The sequence below is a fragment of the Telopea speciosissima genome, chromosome 8 (assembly GCF_018873765.1).
Source record: "Telopea speciosissima isolate NSW1024214 ecotype Mountain lineage chromosome 8, Tspe_v1, whole genome shotgun sequence".
NCBI lineage: Eukaryota > Viridiplantae > Streptophyta > Magnoliopsida > Proteales > Proteaceae > Telopea > Telopea speciosissima.
In genome coordinates, this window is record NC_057923.1 from 4,700,633 (window position 1) to 4,722,021 (window position 21,389).

The following is a 21,389-nucleotide window of genomic DNA, read 5'->3' on the forward strand; positions in this document are numbered from 1 at the left end:
GTAAAAAACAGATTGAAAACGCAACGAAGTAATCCAAATGGAATTGAGCATGAGCCTGCTGAAGCATCAGATTCTCATTCTGAGACTTCCAGTGAAGTTTCGGATCTGTCAACTATTGAACAGAAGCAATTTTTTTAATGATTTTGAACCAAAAAATCAGAGATCAAAAACTGATTTTTAAAACTTGGAAAATTTCTCTATTTTTTCCTTTGATTGTACAAATTCAATAGATCTCTGTTTTTTAAAACTTGCGTTCATAAAAAAAAAAACGACGACATTGCCTGAAGTTACCTGAAGAAGTTCGTTGCTCCGTCGCCTGAAGTCTCAGAGGCGAGAAGTAGGTGGCAGCGGCGAAGTTGCAGCTCGTCGCCTGAAGTTGCAGCGGCAGCTTCTCCTCCTCGGTTGGGCTTCGTCTCACAGTGAGGGCGATAGAAGAGAGAGGCGATGAGATTAATGAAGATTCGGTCTCGAGAGCGGCAAGAAAAGGTGGGTTCCGGCGAAGTTGCAGCTCCTGACTTCTGGCGGCAGCTTCTCAATAGAAGAAAGAGGGAGACGAAGTAGAGATTAGGGTTGAATCTATCGGTTTGAGTTAGCCATGGTCTAACATTGGTTTGGTTAAATTTGACCCGGGTTAGACTCTAGGTTGGGATAAAATGGTAAATTATGGTTAGTTTATTATTGAAATTGAAAGAATAATTTAGAACCATTAGATTTAAGTCCGCCATATGAGGAGGGGATAATAACAAGAATAACAAGAAATAGTGGATCTTGAAATTAAGTTGAGTAAGTAGTGTAGGGTTCTCAAGGTTGGGGGTAAGAAAGTCCTATTATGCAAGGGAAAGGGAAACCAAATAAGCCTCCTAATTAGGAACCAACCTCTAGAGTGAGGCTGTGAGGGTGTGGGTGGAAAGGGAGGAGAAAAATTAGGAAACGCCTCTGCTTGAAGAGTTTATTATATATAGAATGTGGGGGTGGGACTGTGAGAGGATCATCGCATAGGAAAAAGAAGGGAACACCAGGCAACACCCAACCCAGTAGTTGTCTCGCCCGAGCTAGCTTCTTGAATTGTTCTTTCTACCCATAACATATAATCCAATGGATCACAATCGATGGACCAAAAGGTTCCTAGAAACCGTCGTTATACCGCGCGGGGAGTTATACGCTGAAAGACGGAGATTGTCCAGAAGAGAGTATGACAGGGCAATGGCCAGGTTAGATGCTATCGGAGACGAGCTGGTAAGGGAGATAGACGAAGAAGAGGAGGGAAAAGAAGATGATGAAGATGTTGAAGATGTTGAAGACAAAGAAGAAGAAAAAGAAGAAGACGACGACGGCAAAAACGCATGTCCGATATGTCTGAAAGTATTAAAGGATGAACGTCTGATAAAGAAGCTTCGCTGTCATCATCGGTTTCACATTGCCTGTATCACCCAATGGCTGAAACGAAACTCCACTTGCCGTATTTGCCGACGCATCATTAGAACTTTTCGTAATAGAATTTAGAGCTTGATTATGAATAATATTCAAATTATTATTATTATTATTATTATTTTTTAATAATGGTGGTATTCATATAGACTATAGAGTGGTTTACTATTTTTTCTTCTTTTTTTTTTTTTTGTTTTTTTGTTTATTAATGACAAGACGTCGTTGTTGTCTGCCTGGTAGTGTAACGATTGGACCAGAGAGTAAGAGCGCGTACAGGAGCATTTAATTGACTTACGAGGAAATATTTTAGTTCACAGGGGACTGAATGGGACAATTTCATGCCGCCCTAATGTCCTATGTCTAGGCATAAGAACCTCGCGACCAATTAGTATGCAGTACTGGATTTAGTACATATTTTATGTTATGTTATGGAGAATAGTTTCCAAGTATATGGCTTATAGGGTAAGATGCAAGCAGCCTTCCAAAATCCCTATATTGATACTACTCCCAATAATAGGTTCTTAATCTCCTTTTGGGGTTTGCTCATTCGGCTAATGGTTTCTGGTGCTTCCCCAGTTTGAGGGTGATTTATTTTAAAGGCAGTATAGTAGGTGGGCTTTGTCCCTAGCATGTGCCAGGCGTTTACTCGATGCCAATCATCATGATCCTTTGGTTCTATTTTGCTATGAAAGTTTCCAATGTAAAATTACATGACCGAGACAAGATGAGCATGAATCTAGAGATCTCCTGAACAGAATGCTTCGGTTATCATTGTCATTGAAACCAAAGCTCCCACAGCCCTAATAAAAACAAGGACCAAATTTGATTCCACCCATTGGGAAGAGAGAATCTCTTAATCTACGGGTTTTCGTGGTTAGATAGGACTCTTAGAATAGTGTAAGGACATATCGACCATACAATAGAAGGTAGAGAGAATAATGGCACCCCAATGACTAGATTCTCCCCATCCACGCAGTAGAAAAAAATTGTGCAAAGGTTCTGAATCTATGTTCCAACGGAAAAGCTTACAATTACAGAGCCCATTGTAACGGTCACTTGATAATACTATTGATGAGGTGCTTATGAACCAATCCACGATTTTTGGAAGACCCGCATCGCCGTTCTCCCCATTATCCACTCCAAGTCAGTAGTCGGTAATGGTACTTGACTGGCAATAAGTGACAGCTTCTTTTGCTTCTTCATAACCACATTCTGGCACAACGAATGGGAAATCACTGCCACAGTTCATTTACAACAGGAGAAAGAGGTAAGATGTTTTTCCCCTGTTCTTCCCCCAACTATTGACCCCCCCAAATGACAAAAAGTGATAAAATTACCTGCCCCACATGACACGGATCGCACCGTAGCTTGACACAATTTGTGAAAGAAGGTGGCATGTATCTTCATATGGAAATGACTTCCATGACACCCGGAACAAAGCACTGAACTTCACGTAGACCTGGTCAAATAATAGCTCATTTCTATACTTAAAACAGAATGTTGGTCTTAAAGAATTATGGCTCAGTATAACATATAAGATTTTGTACTGGCTTATTTAGCAGATCTCTGGACAATACTCATTGATGAATAGCTTCATAGTAACCATTAAAGAAATAAAGCCTCAAAGACCATTGTATGGGGCGAAGTAGATGAAAATAACATTGACTGACCATGTAGTCACATGCAAGTAAAAAGATCCTGAGATTAGAGGATAATGACTGGAAAGAAGAAACTTTTCATAGATATCCAGGGTATGTCGACTCATTTTGAACCAGTGGCTTGATTGAAAATCCCTCTCCTCCTCCCCCCCGCGTCTCCCAACAAAAAAAAAGAAAGCAACTTCTTAAATTGGACACATTAGGTAGTCTTTAAGGTAATAAAATATTAAGATACCTAACGACTTAATTTGTAGTCAATAGTATTGAGATAGAGTCATACCTGTGGGAATCGAGACAGCTTTAGAAGAGCAGAAAAGGCCTTCTCTTCCTCACCATTTCTGTGATGCATAAGAATGGTTATCACTCTCAATTATGAGCTAAATGTCAAAAAGAAGCCACAGCAAGAAAGCAACTATACAACAATGAACAGACATGGGTGGTTTGCAGAAAGCCAAACGATCAAGTACACAACTGTTGAAGGGAAAGCTGAGCAAAGCTCCTCAATTTCTGCAATATGAAGATTGAGCCCCTGCAGAGAATAATCTCCAAGTAACTACTTAATTATAAAGCTTCTAGTACTCATTGTATTGGAAAATTTGGGAGATTAGTAATCCACCTCAGCAGGAAAAAACAAAAAGAAAATTAACAATAACAGTAATAGTAAAATCTACTGGAATAAATAGACATGCTACCAAGTACAAGCTAAATAACATAAGCTATCATTTGTTCACCAGAACATAAAGCTATAGATTTCATCTACAGAAACATCATTTAATTGAAATACCTTCATACACATGAAACCCACGGGCGCTCCGAGTTCTCCAGCCTTAGAAAACATTGCTCTGCCAATTTCATTTGTCATCTGCATGGATGAATTAAAACAAACATAAATACTTGCATCATGATAAACAATTGGAAGAGCCTTTTATTCCATACATCTGCTGTACATACAAAGGGGATCAGAAACCTTGATTACATGGATCTTCCAGGGATATATTCCATTTTAGGACTATCAATCCCTCTTTGTGGACTATAATGTGGGATTCCATTACTGGTCAGTGGATGGCAATCACCACGCAAGAAAGCAGCTTAACTACATGCCATTCTGGATAGTATTCCTCTCACAACATTGGAAATAAAAATATATGACAGAGAGAAAGAGAGAAGGTGGATTCTAGAATCTGAAATGCAACAAGTTTAGGTTCTAACAAAAAGCTTCAAGAGTTGCAAATGTCTACAATATTTTCAAATTTATTTTACATCTTTAACAAATCCATTTTGAGTAGGAAATAGGCCAGGGTTAAGACGAAAAAATACCAGCTGACCAGAAGGCCAAAGATATGGATTGAAGCAAACAGCACGATACCCATCCTATTCTACAACAGGATTCAAAGAGTGAGTTTCCCAAGATCAAAATAGGGGAAAGAAATAAGTTGCAGTCTGATGAAGTTATGTTATGACAATGACCTTCAAAATGAGATGCTCAAGCTGGTTAATCCCATTTCCATCTTCTGAAGGGTTCGCAAGGCAACAACCAACAAATTTGGACAGGTACTTCTTTAGGACACTATGTCAGCATAAAGCTTTGAGTAAGGTAATGACAGTTGTTTATTGGGTTTTGAAAATTAATAAAGCATCAACATTGAAAAATAATTAGCACAAGAACTGTTATCATACCTATGCCAGCATATTTAGATGACTTGAATCATCTGCAGCACTTGTAATTCAATTGAAAGACCACATTCTAAACAAGATGCATGAAGTGCTGAATTTTTTTAAGGAAAACATTTTGTTCAGTCTGATGGGTGGTGATATCATCCAATAAATGGTCTACTAATTCAGCAAGGAATAAATGAACAGATAGGTAGAATAGCAGATGTATGCAGGTGCTGATATTAGACTTGGATTCAAAATTCATCTTCAGCCACTTGCTAGCCTGGCAGAAGGAAGGAAGGAGTGGGTTTAGAGTTTACTGACCTTGTTACTAGAGAATGATCAAATTTATGATTGATAGGTTGGACAATTAGAGCACCATCTACTCCTGCTTCTCCCATGCACTGTAGTAGCAAGCAAAGGAAAATCAATGACCACATAAGTATCACTTTTGTGCACTTCAACTAAATATACAGAATACCCTGCCCCCAATTGGTCATAATGATATCTTATTGATGAGGGAATATAATAGGAGAGAGAACAAAACACCAGCCATAAAGTGAGGCCAGGATATGTCAAACTTGCACCCCAGGCCAGTTAGGCATTTCCTTTCCATTCATTCCACTCGTTGCAAACACATCTGCCAAAACAGTGATTTAGCTAGTATAGATCCCCTCCCTTTCTTTTTGCAGGCCCCATAGGAACAAAAGCACCGCATCAAATATTGGATGTAGTTGAAGTCGGGACTCAACCCTTGGTCCTAAGTGCATTCACCCAGATTTACCAAGATTACATTACATGTAACATTAATGAAACAAAATGGATAATGAAATTAATGGTATCTCAATATAGAAGTTATAGAATTATCCAACTTGCAATATCCTACTGCATAATTCTTTTATAACTATCCAAATTTATAATGAACCAAAAAAGTCGAGTCAAGGATGTGCAGAAAATCTAATGTCCTCTAGTTTTAAGTAACCACCACACATTTTGTACAATGAAAGTGAATAAGCTACAATTTACTTCTCTTAATGCATTTCTATGATATAGCAGAAGTTGAAAATCGTATCTTTAAAGACCCCAAAAGTCGAGGACTAAAATTAAATTGAATTAAACCTTATCAGTGACAGAGAATGGACAAAATCCAAAATTTATGTTATACACTCAGTAAATGGAATTATCCACTCTATAATACAGATATGACCAGAAAGGAAGAGCTGTTGCAAGGACAAATCACAATGATCTCAAAAATGAGTTGGTAGAAGTAGAAGCAATCAGAAGCAGACTCAATGACCTCATTTAAGAGTTCATGTACTAGAAGACAATCACAGGTGAATCCACTAAATTGATCTCCAACTCAGTTCACCAGAACTGAAAATGAAAAACAACTCAAAGTGCATTTCCAAAACCAAACAAATTTGAAATTATTTTGTAAATTAGAATTTGGAACACAAACTTCATTACTTCCTTGAAGCAATGGAATTTATTCTGCATCTTCAGATACCAGACAGTTTAAAGTGGGGGGAAGAAAATTAGACAGGGAAACAAACGCCAATAAAAATAAGACGAGGAAATGCATATAAGAGAGAGCCGCACGCACCTTAAGCAAGAAATCAACGCTTCCTGGTAATGACGGTTCTTGGCCTGGGAAATAAGGGTATTTGTCGGCAGCCTACCCAGAAAGAGAAACAAAAATGGTGAAAAAAAGAACGAGACAAATAAAATTAAGCAGAGCTGGGGTTTCTTCAAATTTGGATATTTTCACCTCTTCAGGGGAAGCCCAGACATGCAAATGAGAATCGATGATTTTGGGATGAAATACCCTCTCAGACCCAACCATCGCCATCTTCGTAGCAGAGCTTCGAAATCTGAGTTTCACCGTGGAAGGTTTCGGACGTAGCGAAGAATAAAAATGGAAATCGGAGATCCAAACCGATGAAAGCAGAGGTTGTTTCAGGCTTATTAGTGCTGCCATGAGTCCATGACGGAGTAGATACACTCGGTGCCTTTTTGTTTTCGGAACCGTGCTGCCGACTACTCATTTGGGTCAGAATTTTTTCATGTACGGTTCTTCGAACGGTGCGGTTCCCTAGTGCCTCTCACAAGAGGGGATAGGACCCACCCAGGATACCTGACCCAACACTCTGTGGTGGGATCCACCCTCCTCCGTGGGAACCGCACCAGTCAGGAACTGTAGACGATGTGAACTCTTTGGTTGAACCCAACCAATTCGATGAGCAGAAAAACCATCTAAGGGCATTCTCACAATTACAGTACCCAAATGTGATTTACATAATTTTTTTTTGGGTAAAGTACACGAACCCCTGTAATACACCCAATATTCCTCGTACCCCGCTAAGCTCCTCATAAGTCCACATACCACTCCTCAATATTCCACGTACCACTCCTACTTTACCCCCCTAATGCCATTTAAGTCCACACCATACGTTAAATGCTAAAAAATGATCAAACTACCCTTTTCTATCTTTTCTAAAATTTTGAAAAGCCCTAATTGCCCTGACCTATTTGCTAAAATTTGAAAATACCAAAATGCCCTCATCTTCCCCAAATCATTATCTTCTTTTACATACCCAACACCACCACCACCCCCACCCACCATTAACACCATCACCACCGTGATGCCCCACCTCCAGCATCACCGCCACCCACCACCATTAATACCACCAACCATTTTCTTGTGTCCTCAATGATTCAGTCAATTATTCGGGGAGTTGGGGTAGGTCTGAATGCAGACGCATGATACGCACATTGAAACAAGAACACATCCTCATGGCCCTTGCCCTCCTTAAAAACTTTTCCATGGTCTTTTTAATTAACTCAATCCAAGCATCCGCAAAACCAAATTTGGACAACACCAAGTAGAGAAAGTTCCATTCCAAACAGTCATAGGCCTTTGCCATATCCAGCTCTAGGATCACGTTACCACCTCTGGTTTTTCTATTTAAGTCCTGAACCACTTCTTGGACTATAGCAATATTATCATGGATGCATCTTCCTTGAACAAAAGGTCCCTGTTCCTCCGCAATCAAGGAAGGTAAAAGAACAGCTAATCTAGTAGAGATAATCTTAGCAATAATCTCATAAAAGAAGTTACAAGACTAATGGGGCGAAAGTCAAACATTACCTCAGGGTTCTCTTTCTTTGGAATGAACACTAAATTAGCCGAAGTGTAGCTTTTAGGAAGAAATCCTCCAGAGAAAAAATCCTTGACCGCTGCCCAAACATCGCATCCAACAATCTCCCAACATGAAGTAAAGAAATACCCTAAAAACCCATCAGGACCCGGCGCACTGTCACTAGAGAGCGAGAAAACCACTTCTTTCACCTCCTCCGTAGTAGGGGAGAGCATGAGAGCAACATTATCTTCGTTAGTCACCAATTGGGAAATACAATCAAGCAAATCCTCGTTCACAATGCAACCTTCAGAAGCAAACAATACCAGAGAAGTGACATACCGCTTCTGCCTTCACCCCATCGGATTCCTTTATCCACTCGCCCTCAACAAATTTTATTTTATTTACCGGCTCTTTTCCTTCTAACATTTACCATCGCATGAAAAAATTTCGTATTCCGGTCTCCCTCCTTTAGCTAAGTGACCCTTGACTTTTGTCGCCAACAGATCTCCTCTTGCAGAAGGACACTCTGCAGGTTTTCCTTCGCCACTGCCAATAAATCTTTTGCTTGAGAATTAAGGAGCTGGTCATAGGCCACCTCAGCCCTACTAACCTCATCCTCAACATTCTTGACATTCTGATTTATATTGCAAAAACCTCCTGTTCCAAATACGAAGGCCACTACGCAAGTGCTTCAATTTCTCATAGAGCGGAGAGCCATAAAAAGGTCGAACCCACTGGTCCTTAATAAAGGCATGAAAACTCGGGTGAAGTAACCACATCGGTTGGAACTTGAAGGAGGGGATATAGGGAGTACAAGACAGAGAGACATTGAGCCATAATGGAGTGTGATCAAAACAAGCTCTATTTAAATGACTTACCTAACTTGAAGGAAAAGCTGCCACCCATGCATTGTTTATCAGAAACCAATCCAAACGAGCCATGACTTTACATGCTCCAACTTGGTTATTTGTCCAAGTGAAAGCGTTACCCCCATACCCCGCATCAAGAAGGGCAGCATTATTAACAAATTTTCCAAACTCCTCAAGAGACAAGGAACACGCAGGACATCCACCCACCTTCTCTGAAGGGGACAAAATGGCATTGAAGTCTCCCCCAATTGCTTAAGGAAGCGTGGCAGAATGAGAAAACCGCTCCAAGCACCCCCACATACATCTCCTATCTGCCAACGAGCAAAAACCATATACAAAGGTTACTAAAAACCTCGTAGCCATGGTGGAGTCCAAGCACTCCAAAGTAACAAATTGTTGATGCTCTTCGACCACATCAAATATTGAACGAACTTCTCCAAAATATCCAGATGCGCTCCCCATTATTCTTGCCATTAGAACATACCGAATCTAAACCAATTCTTTTCATAACCTTACTGGCTTTTGAGAATTGATCTAAAGCCCTAATTCTGAATCCACATCTAAACCCTAATTCCATCACCCCCTTCTTTCCCAAAACCCAAAAGCCTAATTTTCTGATTTTTAATTTCTCACTCAAACTTCACTAAACCTATATCATTAGACTCCTAAAAATCTGCCTAGCATTACCATATAAGCCTCACTTCCGTTATCCTAAACCTAACCCTAGTTTTGACCTAAATCCTCAAATCTACCCATTCGGCCAGAAGTTGAAAGGTCCTAGTTACTTGGTTCCTAGTAGATCCTTTGTCTATCTAGGACTACATTAAGCTGGTTTGGGAGTAGCTCTGATACATGATAAGCTCATAAGCTACGAGAAAGTCGTTTGAGGTGGCATTGCCATGTTCAACAGAGGCCTTCGGATGCTCCAGTATGGAGGAGTGATTTGATTCAAATTGAAGGAACTAAAAGAGCCAGGGGCAGACCTAAAATGACCTTAGGAGAAGTGGTGAGGAAAAACATGCATAGCTTAGGCCTTATATCAAGTATGACCTCGAATAGGGCTTATTGTAGGGCAAGGATCCATGTTGCCGACCCCATTAGTTGGGATAAGGCTGAGTTGTTGTTGAGTAGATTTAGATAAAACAAACAAAACAATATGAAAATTAAAAATATAAAGGGATAATTGACTTTGAGAACTACATCTAATGAATGAGAATGATTTCCACCTCTGCTTTTGAACCAGCCTGAAACTCAATGTGGTATTAGACTATTGTAAGAAACCCCATCCTTTATATAATTTCAATTGAATGCACTTGTCTCGTTATACATTGTTCTCCTTTTTATTGTTTATACATAATACATGTTGTATATTACTTATTTATAGTGTTTTATACTCTGAAAGTGTATTTCCATGCATATCTTGACCATATCCATGTGTATCTTGTGTCTCTCCGATATGATACGTCTCTTAAAATCACCCTCTGATATGATACCCGATACTGATACTTAAAACCTTGGTTTCAAATCTTCCATCAGTTACATTTTTTCCATGGAGGTGGGATTAGTTTGCAAATGTTTATAGAAGTCAACGCAAATTCCTTTGGGTGGGTAAGACAAAAAAAAAAAAATTTAACCAAGGGGCCGTAAATGCTACACACCAAAGTTTCGGTATATAGGAACAAGATCGGCACCACCAACTCAAGATATATTGGCTGATATTGCCCTATATATATATATGTGTGTGTGTGTGTGTGTGTATATATATATATATATATATATATACATATATATGAAAGTGTAATCACACAAACCACACACCAATCCCAAAAAGTTATTCGACTTTTAGGACTGGAATGATGGGAATGGCGGGATATTGCCAAGGATTGCCCTATATTGGATGACATCTTACAACACTGATTGGCCAGGTTTATGTTGATTGGTGTTATCTGATGCCAAGAACTGGCCAGTATGCTCAATCCAATCCTAAGATTTAGAACTTTGCTACACATACAAAAGTTAAAACATAAAATATACTTCTAAGAAAAATATAACCTAATTAATCTGGAAAAAAAATTGTTTTGACTCTTTTCCTGAATTTTGAGAGCGGGCCTTGGTGCAACAGTAAGGTTGTTTCATTGTGACCAAGTGGTCATAGGTTCAAGTCTGGAAACAACCTCTGCGAAAGCAGGGGTAAGGCTGCGTACATTGTGACCCTCCCTAGACCCTGTAGTCGCGGGAGCCTCGTACACTGGGTACGCCTTGCCTTTTACTCTTTTCCTGAATTTTTCATTAAAAGATCCTTCTTAATACATGAAATTAATGTAAGTGATTATTTGGTTTTTGATATTTTTGTGTAGTTTCAAATAGTTTGTGACTTTGTGTCAGCACTCAGCACATTGTGTGAATGGATAGACAGTGGTTTTGCACCATATCAATAGTTCAATACCCTTGCACAAGTTCCAAGTTTTGTCTCACATATCGACATTCATTGAGGGTATCTTATTTTCTTACTCTTTCTTTTGTGTCTTTTAATGGCACCTCTATTATTCTCTTTGATTCTCAAACCTTATTCCATATTGTTTTATTGGAATTCTATGTTGGTATCTCTTGACTGGTGAGCTGTGCCATATGTCTATAAACTTGCACACCTCAATCTTTGGAAGTCTGGCATCAGTATCTATCTCTACCAGAATTATCATTTCTACCCTGATTGCAGGGATTTCTTCTATAAGCAAACATTCTACGCCTTTTGCAATTTTCCTTCTGGATTTTTTTTTTTTTTTGGGGTTTTCTGATCATCAACCAAATATGTCAAAACTAACTTCCTATGCCTATTTTCTGTTGCCCCCCCCATCCTAGGTTGTAGCAAGGAACTGTTAACGATTCCTAGTTATTGATTATATGAAATTAAACTAGGGCATCCTTCTATCTATCTACTGCTGTTTATGAGAATACTCGCTTCCAAACATCAATATCCATACTTATGATGACTGCAGTTTCTTTATAGTTTCAATCACTCTATGTTTTCCGTTCCTCTTTTAAGTTCCAGAAAAGTCCCTTTCGTTAAAATTTATCTACCATTTGGTCCTTAATTTTGTTATCTTTCCCAAAAGGGGTCCAGAACTTCCATTTATTTACAGATTTTCCTCAGACCCTTAGATTTGTAATCAGGGTTTTGGAACTCGGTGTTGCATCAGAATGGCTCTCTTCCAAGTGGTTTCATGGTCGATCATAGCTTTCTTAATGTTGAACAACCCCTTATTTATCCCTTGTCTTTCTACTTTGATTTGCTACTATTCTTTCATCGTTTTAGTTGGGCTCATTGTTGGGGGTACAATGTCTTGTATTCTGTTGCATGGGTACTTCAGTAAAACTGTACCTATATATGTTTGCTATGGATTTGTAGCGAGGCGTTCTCTGTAATCTGAGAAGGCGTGAGGATGAGTGGCTATAACTCTATTCTCCATTGTTAGTAAAACAGTTCTCTTCTCATCGTGGACGTAGGCAATCTTGTTGAACCATGTAAATCTTTGTGTTGCATTGTGTGATTGTTTTCTTTCTGTTCGTTTTTCTTTCTTGCATTGTGATTAGGTTTCAGGTTCCTACACCCATTACCTGCAGATTTATTATCTCCCTGCATCAGGAACCCAAAAGTTCTATTTTTGGTCTTTTGAGAAGCTTGTTCTTGATGCATTAATTATAGAGGATTCATGTGTACAACCCAGTCCCTCTCTGGGTTCTTGACCTTATCTGTACATTATTATTGTAAAAGGGCGTACCTAATGCATAAGGCTCCCGCCACTGCTGGGTTTGGGGAAGGTCATAATGTACACAATTGCTGGAGAAGTTGTCCTAATGGGCAAGGAGCTCAGAGCGTTTAAAACTAGGGTTGCCGTCCTACCCCCGCTTCGCGGAGAGGCTGTTTCCCAACTCGAACCCACGACACTAGGTCGCAATGGAGCAGCGTTGCCATTGTGATGAGGTCCACCCTCTCTGTACATAAATTCATGTATTTTTAGGCATTTTTATGTTCAGGTTTACAACATCTAACAGTAGAAATCATTTTCTTATCATTTTACATGTTTGATTAGCAATTTATTTCTTGTGGGCTTTAATCATATTATTTAAATTTCAATGTCTTCAGAGTTATGCATCAATTCTCTATCTCAAGCTTCCACATGGCTTCAGAATCTTTCTGCGTGAGAAACTGGTTGAACATCATGAGATAGTAACTGATATGATGCTGACGGATGAAGTCAATTACAAGCAAGGGATCGAGGGAGATCCGAATGTAATGTTTTGCATTATTATTATTATTATAACTTAGTTTCATGTTTATGATATTAATTGCTATTCATTATTTTGAATTAGGAGGGTCAAGAATCCGAAAGTTGGGTATGCCCCCAAAGTACCAAATAACTCTGAATCCAGAGGTAAATATTATGACCAGGTGTTACACTGATTGGGTCTGGCAGTCGATCTGAATGATCGTAGTGCCTGGCCCAATGTCAGACCTTTAATTAGTTTTTCTAAAAGAAAAGACCAGACCATGCCTGATCCTATCATTTTTCAGAGACACATCATCCTCTGTCTGAAACGATGCCTCAAGACCCTCAAAATTCTCGGCAGATATTGAATAGAGGGATATCTATCATCAAAGTTGCTGTTTTACAACTACAGTAAGTATAGGCTGCAGCATTCATGGAAAATTCTTGTTTTCTTTTGGACAGAAGCTTCTAATCTTGTTTAATTTTATAGGGATATACTAAGAGAACTCGAGAGTCTTTAAAAAGGGTTGCGTCGCTGGGAAGTTGAGTAATGATCAATCCTGAAGGCTATTAGTTTAACAATGATCCAGTTAGATTCCTGCTGATACTCATTTGTAAATTTGACGCTAATGTACAATTACTGTATTAGTTTTGTTGAAATAAACCAAAAGTTTTTTTTTTGTTCTTTGTTTTTTTGGGAGACAGGAGGGGCATGGCTTGTACATGAACCCCGCGCCACACGCATGAACCGGGAGCTTCTGGGTCCTAGTGAGCCTCAAGCGGGTGGCCCCAAGAAATTATGCAGCGGCAAAGTTTTGATCACGAGACCTCGCTTCCTGAGGCGGAGTTTCATGTCCCCTCCAAGCCAACTGTGCTAACCCCTTGGGGTTAATAAACCAAAAAATTTGGTTGTTTGGTCTCAAGAGAAGGGGGCGGGCTCTGGTGTGTTTATGCCTGTTCGAGTGGGTCCAGTTAGATCCAGGTCTAAATGTCCACCTCCAGAGCCTTCACTAGCAGATGAGGGCGCTGGAGAGGATCTTTATAAATGTACAGAAACTTACTGGAGAAAGTTTTACCATGCCCACGGTGAATTGACGGTTGACTCAAAATCCTAGGGTCTTTTATCACTCCCCCTATAATTGAAGGTCTGAAATACCCTTCTCTACTTTTTGACACCCATACCATGACATTAATGGGTATTCACTAAGGAACACTCACCCAAAACAAAAACAACTATTATCTTCTCTCAATTAAATGGGGTTGGCTACATGGATCCGATAGAAACTAAGGCAGTAATAAAAATAAGAGAAGTAAAAGTCACTAAAAAGTAGTAAAAGAAAGCAAAAAAGAAAATAAGTAAAGGAAAAGATCAAAGCAATAGTCTAAGTAGCATGTTATGAACATCCCTTTACAAGCGGTTGATTACATGAGTCCTTGTCCTTCAAACAATTTTATTTACGCTTATACTAGGGTCGAGCCCTACCTTTGTTAGCAAAAATGCATTTTTTCTGTATATTTCCTAATGATATGGGAAAAAACGACAAATGACAAACATTTTCGTTTTAAACGCATTTAAAACACGCTTAAAAAATTTAAATACGTTCCTTTTTTTTTTAGCATTTTTTAAGACCTTGGACTTGTTGAACAATGACTTTCTTAACTGACCATATCTGTCTCTCCCAAACTTCGATCGACTTGATTCTTTTATCGACGTAAAGATGACTCGAAGATTTATATTTTTCATGATATAACCTTAAACTCAAGGTCAATGCACGAACACCGAAATTAGAAGCATATATTTCAAATAAAAAATTTTCAATTTATATGAGAATAATGACTTTTTTTTTTATCCTTATTTTAAAAAAATATATATAAACGTTTAAAACCCGTACTGTCCATTTTCTTGTTTTTAACCGTTCTTTGTTTTTTTACCGTTCTAATTTAACGTCCGTTTGCACTTTTACACCGTTTAAAACTTGTACTGTAAGACTTTTTTTTGGGTTCTCGTTTTTGCTAATTACCACATGTATATCCTTTCTTACCATTTCTCCAATAGTCATTTTAGGTTTGCCGTTTACTCTTTTAACTCTGTCAAACTGAATCTAGCCAATCTTCCTTATTGTTGCATCTATGGGTTTCTGTTAGACATGACCATACCACTTCAAGCAGCTCTCATGGAGCTTCTCTTGCATTGATGCAACTCCCATATCGGTTCTAATACAATCATTCCTTATTCTATTTCTCATGATCTTGCCACACATTCTCCTCAAGATCTTTATCTCTATTACATTTATTTTATCTAAATTACTCTTCTTAACTGCTCAACATTTCACCCTATATGTCATAGATGGTCTTATTACTGTCCTATAAAAATGTTCCCTTAAAGCTTTAACAGGCATGCGTTTGTCACATAACACTCTCGATGCATCTCTCTACTTCATCCATTCTACTTTAATTTTGTAGGAAACATCATCTTCTATATCATCCTTTTTGTTAATGATTGATCCTAGATATCTAAAACATTTGCTTTCTAGTAGCTCTTACTCCTTCACTCAAAACTGCCTCCATTCCAAAATTATTTGTTATTTAGGTGAAGGAATACCTCCTTCATCGTCAGAACCTATGGGTGAAGAAATTATCTTTCCATCATGGGTGATGGAAAACTCGATATTATATGTTATATTGAAATTAAAAATCAATGGGCTATCGATGAAAACCCCAAGAGGATTGCTCAGTTGGTAAAGACCAACACCTCGCAAAGAAGAAGTCATGAGTTCAACTCCCCTTGGGGCCCAATTATAAAAAAAAAAAAAAAAGGGCCATCGATGAATCCCCTTCTTACTCGGGCCATGCAAAGATAAGGATGACTGACAGATGAAAGTTGTAGTTGAAGCAAGGTTCTAAAGATTGGAAGCGGAAGCTAGATTGGCCTGAATCAATATAGAACTACCCCAAGATTTCCGTGCAGGGATCAACTGAGCTGGATCAGCCAGAATCAGGACAACTTCTATCGGTTTTGATAAGAATCAATCAATCTGATCCCGATTTTTAAAACTTTTGTTTTTTATGTCTCGATTTTTAAAACCTAAGTCGAAGGGATCTAAAGTGGTTTTGGCAAAAACAAAACCTGAAATGGAGTAAGTAGAGGTTCCTTGGTCAGATTTACCGATCAGGATTGGACTGATTTACCCTGTTTCCTTTGATAACATGAATTTTTTGGATTTTAATCGTCTCCATTTCCCCATCTGTTTTTTCTTGTTATTTCTCCCCTGAAAATGCGACCCATGGCATAAGTAAATCTAACGGCCATAATTCAATCTCTTAATTTTAACTAAGAATTAACCCTGGTTACACCAACCCAGAGCTTAACCCAGGTTAATGTAACCAAACCAACCCCTAAACCATGGTTGATTCAAATTCAAACGCACAACCCTATTCTCGTTTTCCCCAAATCTTTCTCTCTCTTGCCTCATTCACACGGTTATCTCAACCTCACCCCCGTCTCGTCCCGTGAAGCGACCGAGACGAGAAGGAGAACCGGAGTTGCAGTCGTCGTGTGAAGCCGCAGGAGATGAATCTCTCTTGGTCTGTTCTTGCTCCTTTTTTAGAGTTTTTGGGTAACAGTGACAGAAAAAACGAAGAAGTAAAGAATAGATTTAAAGGGTACCGGTTCAATAAAGCTAGTGGGAAAAATAGAACTTTTATTTCCTATTGTTGGGCAACTGGTGTAGGGTAGAGCTTAGCATCGAGGGTTGATGGGACCCACCCACGATTATCTCAACCTCACCCTCAACCTCTCCATTTCTGATCGGCCTGATAGATTGGTGTGGATTGGTAGTGAAGATGGTGTCTTCTCAGTTCGCAGTGCCTATCACCTTCTTTCTAATAAAGCTGCTGCTAATCGATTGACACTTCCTTCGTCATCTACATTACACTTGTGGAGCACTGTTCCTTCGGCTGTGTGGAAGACTATTTGGAGATGTCAATCTTTGCCAAAGGTCCAACGTTTTTTATGGCGGGCTTGTGCTTCTGGACTTGCGACTGGAGAGACTCGTAGGCGTCGAAATGTCCGTGTGGATCCTCTATGTTGCCGATGTGGTGAACAGGAGACTGTTACTCATGTTCCCTTGGGGTGTTCTTTTGCACGTGCGGTGTGGTTTGGTAGTCCTTAGGGCTCTAATTACCTTTTGGATGCGAACCTTAATTTTTCGGACTGGTTATCGGCATGGAGTTCTTTCTCCTCTTTGGGTAAGAAGGAGTCTAGATCCTTGATAACCCTATGTAGTTTTTTCTGTTGGCACATATGGTTATCTAGGAATGATGCGGTGTTTGGGCGCAAGTTATGGCAGCCAGTTGATGTTATTGCAGCAGCAATGAAGGCGTACAATGAGTATAGTGCTACACTTACAACAGTTCAGACCACCTCTTCAGTGTCTATTGGTTCTTCTGCCCATTGGACCGTACCTCAGGTTGGAACGGTGAAGTGCAATTGCAATGCTAGTTATTCAGCATCTTTGTGCAAAGCTGGTGTTGGATTTGTTTGTAGGGATCATGAGGGTACGGTACTCAAGGCTACCTCTTGTCCATCTTCATTTACAGATATTTTGGTTGGTGAAACTCTTGCAGTTCGACTAGCGATGATGGAGATGATTGCTGTTGGCTATGAAAGGGCGGTGATTGAGTCTGATAATAGTTGTCTGATTAACTATATTTTGAATGGTGGCTGTGCTTCTCCCCTACACATTCGGGCGCTAGTGGATGACATTATTCATCTTGCCTCATCCTTTGTTTCTTGTAATTTTGTTTGTATTCCATGGGAGATTAACAGCATTGCTGACTCCTTGGCTAGGAGGGCTTTGTCGGTAACATGCACGACTGATTGACCCCTATCCACTCCATGGTTGAGTGAGTGTTATTCCTCACTTCCCCCATGAGTTTTTGCATATTCTTATCCTCAATAAAGTTCTATTTACCAAAAAAAAAATTATGATTTTAGGCTGGTATCGGGGTCGGGCCATATCAGTCAATACATATCCGATATATCTGGATTGGGAGTATCGGTTAAAAATTGTTATTTTAAAGTTATACCCAATATGGGCCTAATACAGTTCAATCCATATCATATTGATATCGATATATATATATATATATATATATATATATATATATATATATATAGATATCGGTGGTGAATGGTGACTGATATCGATACTTATAATTTTGTTCCCACCGTTGAAACTAGTCCTAATTGTTGAAGCAGTTGCAGAGTTTATACGGAATAAAACCAAGTGGAACCAAACCGAACTCTTATGTTTGTGGCTACATGTAATACAACGACACTTACATGCCATGTAAATGATGTAAAATATGTAACTAGGGGTGTCAACGGGTTGGTTCGGGTTTTTTGGTTTCGGTGTGACTTTATAGAAATCGAAACCAAACCATTAAGAAATGTTTGGTTTCGGTGCGGTTTGGTTTCGCATCGGTTTCGATTTATGATAACGGGTTGATATCGGTTTGGATTCGATTCGATACCGGTTTTATATAACTAGTAAGGTCCGGTTAGTGCTTATTTTTCTTCTCTTTCTCTTTTAACTACATAAAATATTTCAAATACAATGCATCTTTCCATCCTATGTCCGATGGCCTATGCCTTGAACAATGAACTCTTGAAGTGTCGTTGAGTGGCTATAGAGTAAGGGCTGAGGAGTGAGGCCGCTGCCGCTGCTGAGAGAGTGAGAGTCGAGAACTTGAGACGAGAGAGTGAAAGTGAAAGTGATTAGGGCATTTAAGGGGCAATGGGACATTACGCATTAGGCATTTACTGATTTTCATTTACCCATTTATCGGGTTGGGTCGGTTCGGTTTGGGTTAGGGTCACTGGTGCACCGTCGGGCTAGATCAAACCGAACCGAAACCGACTACTCCCTGGATCCACAAACCGAACCTGAACCAATAAGAGATCGGTTCGGTGTGGTCCGGGCTCGTTCGGGTTGGGTATTGACACCCCTATATGTAACCATATAAGCTCATTCGCTCTGAGGGGAAGTACTAGCCTGCTGGGTCAGTAGGGGGAGTTAAAAAGCAAACCATTGAATTGATCAGAGTTTACTCAAAGACGGGACCGATGACAGGCCAAAACCGGACCAATATCTATCGGTCCGATCAGTTTGGCACCCCAATGGGTTAGCTGTATTTGCTTTGCTTTTGGGTTTTTTTGGGCCCTTTGGATCATGAATGGATAGGGGAAGGATGGGCTTGCAGGCGTCTTGAAATAACTTTTGTAGTCAGCCCAGCCCGGGCAAGCCTACCGGAATAGCAAACCCTCCTCTCAGCGCCCATGGATACTCGTTGTGGCTTCATGGGAGTTGGCCCAGGGACCCAAGCGAGAACAATAGAACAGGGCAACAACAAACTTGTATTTACCGATACATATTACCTTAATACTATATTTAGCTTTTAAAACTTAAGTAAGAAGGAAAGCTTAATTTTATTTACAATATCATGAACAATACTTAAAACCCTGCAGGCTATTTGTTCAGACCTGGTGGGGTCTCTTCCTATCACGAACCAGGTTAATCCCTAGCTTCCCCTCAAAAAAACCAAAAATGGTAAAAAACAAAAACAAAAACAAAATAAAGCTCATCACAACTCACACCCACCAATGCTCTCCAATCCATTAATTATCCATTGATGGGTTGGTTTGGATCGAAACTAGTAGTAAATATTATTTACTACCAGTTAATTACTTAGTTAACTATTAGTGTTCTTCCTCTTCCTCCTGCTACTCCTTTGTTATTGTCGTTGTTGTTGTTGTTAATTAAGGATTTGTGCTGGTGCAGGTAGTAGTGTGTTATGGCGATTGAGGAAATCGATCATGGTAAGGTAGACCTTCTCCTTGACATTAGTGGCGAAAACAAAATCAAGATGTGCATACTCATCCACGAAGTGAGTTGTGATCTTGTCTTTGTCGTGGCTTTTGAGATCTTCCAGTAAATGTTGCACATCGTTAGGGTCTGAGAGATCGTCGTTCCCTCCAAAGCTAATGAACAACGGTAGGTTTGTCGGTATGTTACTCAGGTTGTATACCGGTGCCTCTGGTTTCCCATAATACTTCATGTTCAGATCAGGACTCCCATAGTCATACTTTTTCACCACCCCATCTCTGAATGCTGCAACAACAACCACACAAAAATATTTATATATCAAACTTGTTTAACCCATCATTCATTCATTAATAAGGGCAAAAGATCCCTCCTCATGTTGTCTTTGTGGGCCCCACCCTCTCTCTCTCTCTCTTTCCTGTGAGCCCATTGCTCAGGGAGTACCGAGTGAGGCATCCAACGGCTGGGTTAATTGCTGGGTGCTCACAGGGATGTGTGCTTGTGTGGGGCTCGACATGCATCTTCCGTATCCGGCTCCTCTCCAGGGAGCCCAACGCCTAGGGAGTGCCCAAGAGGCATCTTAGGGTTGGGCTGTGCTGCACAAATCTTGGTGCATGCCCACTCAACCATCGAGATGTGTGCAGCACAACCCAACCCCTGGGCACTCCCTGGGGGTTGGGCTCCTTGGAGAGGAGCTCAATCCCCCAATGCACGCCCAGCAGCCCAGCTATTGGATGCCTCACTGGGCATTGGGCTCCCAAGAGAGGAACCGGATCCTCTCTCTCTCTTTCTTCAAAACCCTATATTCGTCTGAATTAGTACTTGGGCATAAGAGGGAACCCATAATAATAATTAGGGCAAGAGATCGTTGCTTGGTTGTGTAACCCCTGCATCAACACGAATGAGATTTTTTTATTTATTTCAAGAAGGCTTGGATGGTAATTTTGCATGTCTATGTGTCTAGGCGCAGGAGTTACACGACCAAACATCATTTTTGAAACGGATAGTAATAAGGGTTTAAAAAAAAGCACAGAATTGGGATCCAGATTGGTGCGAGCCAAACCCAATTCCAATTTTGATCCGCATCGGATTGAAATCAACCTCAAAATCGGTGTTTTAAGGCCCTTTAGGGTTTTCAGTAAAAGAATGGAATGAGCCAGATTGGCTGGAATCAGGATCAGCCTCAACCGATCAGATCCCGATTCTTGAAACACTGTTAATAAGGGGAAATGGTCTAGTGATTTGAGCCATGTGGCAATACAGATCATAGTATGAATGGATAATAGTACCACTTGTGTGTGCATTCTCTCATAGTACTGGGGACCGACGGATTTCCCAGGGTTTTAAAGCTCGGAATCAAGATCCGAATCAAATCCAGCTGATTTTGATTCTGATTCAACTTGAATCGGTCAGGGAATTGGCTTGAACCTTACAAACCCAACATGAATAGATTGCTCTAAATTGATCAATTCTGGTTTAGTTTAAACTG

General features: G+C 39.8%; 1 pseudogene; it reads right to left on the bottom strand.

The window, feature by feature from the left end:
* Nucleotides 1-2,472: 2,472 nt before the first annotated feature.
* On the bottom strand, nucleotides 2,473-6,721 carry LOC122671721 (annotated as a pseudogene).
* Nucleotides 6,722-21,389: the final 14,668 nt, after the last annotated feature.